The sequence below is a fragment of the Oryx dammah genome, unplaced genomic scaffold (genome assembly GCF_014754425.2).
Source record: "Oryx dammah isolate SB20612 unplaced genomic scaffold, SCBI_Odam_1.1 HiC_scaffold_1993, whole genome shotgun sequence".
NCBI lineage: Eukaryota > Metazoa > Chordata > Mammalia > Artiodactyla > Bovidae > Oryx > Oryx dammah.
The window spans coordinates 342-1,961 of record NW_024072092.1 but is presented as its reverse complement, the minus strand read 5'-3'; positions in this window follow the sequence as shown (position 1 = coordinate 1,961).

The following is a 1,620-nucleotide window of genomic DNA, read 5'->3' as shown; positions in this document are numbered from 1 at the left end:
ATTGAAATAGAAGCCTTTCTTTCGTATAGTTCTATATAATCTATAGGAAAACAAACAAACAAACACGCCTGCTAATGTAGGAGATTAAGAGTCACGAGGGTTTGATCCCCAGGTCAGGAAGACCCCCTGCAGAAGGAAACGGCTCCCCACTCCAGTGTTCTTGCCTGGAGAAATTCCCCGGACACAGGAACCTCGTGGACTACAGTCCATGGGGTCCCAAAGAGTGAGGCATGACAGTGCTCACACATGGGTACGATTTATAGACACTTTCCTACTATTTTACCATCAACACCACACATACAAATCCTACACAATGAGTTATCATTTTGTAGCTGAGAGAAGTTGAGGGGTTCACCACAACCAGGGAGAAGCCAAGAGTCCAGCCTCCATGTCTAGTTGCTTTCTTTGCCTCCATCTCCGCCGAAGGCCGCGCTGGCTGAGCCAGGAGGCGGCTGATCCTCAGTTTCCCTTCTCCGCCCAGGATCCTCTTAAGTCCAGCTGGACTGAGGTGAGACTTGCCAGCTGTTGAGTGATGAGACGATTCACAGGACTTGTCAAGGAGGCAAAGAAGAGTGATTAACATGTGTCAGATCTCGGCTAGGTCTGCATTTCCAAGGCTCTAAATGTGCTCGGAGGAAATGCAACCTGAAAAAATAAGCCTTCATAGGAACGCTTTCCGTGTCCTGGGATCATACCTCCTTCCATAATCGCGTATCATCAGGGCTCCCTGGGCTTTCTCAGAAGTGGGTCTGTCGCAGCTCTTAGCCAGGCTTAGCAGAGCCACGTTTTCAGCCCTTTTTGGGTGATGACAGCCCACTGGCTCAGATGCAGAATGGGAAGACACCTGAGTTTCCATCCCTCACTTTAGTAAGTGGAAAGAATTATTACATAAAGAGAACTTTTAAAGATACTATTTATTGAGGGTCCAAGATAACTCAAATTCTATGCTCAAAGTTTATATGCAGCACATCATTTTATTCTCATAATAACCCAGCCAGGCATTAAAATTTGTATCCCACATAAGGAGAAACTGAAGACAACTCCTCAGGTTATAAATGCTTGTAAGTGGATGCGTACATCATGTCAGGCAAGGCTTTAAACCTAGATCTGTTTGTTTCTAATGCTTGTCTTCTTTCTTGACTTTCCACTGTCAACAAATACCCACTAATCTCCACTTGATTCTATTTGCAGGAGGTTTGACTTGGCGTTCCAGACTGGTCTGTCTCAATCTGACCAATAGTCAGTGTTGACCCTTGGGTTACTTTATTTTAGATTTAGAGTCTCAGGTTGCCCAGAAGCTCATCAGTTCAGTTCAGTCGCTCAGTCGTGTCCGACTCTGTGACCCCGTGAATCACAGCACGCTAGGCCTCCCTGTCCATCACCATTTCCCGGAGTTCACTCAGACTCACGTCCATCGAGTCCGTGATGCCATCCAGCCATCTCATCCTCTGTCGTCCCCTTCTCCTCCTGCCCTCAATCCCTCCCAGCATCAGAGTCTTTTCCAATGAGTCAACTCTTCACATGAGGTGGCCAAAGTACTGGAGTTTCAGCTTTAGCATCATTTCTTCCAAAGAAATCCCAGGGCTGATCCCCTTCAGAATGGACTGGTTGGACCTCCTT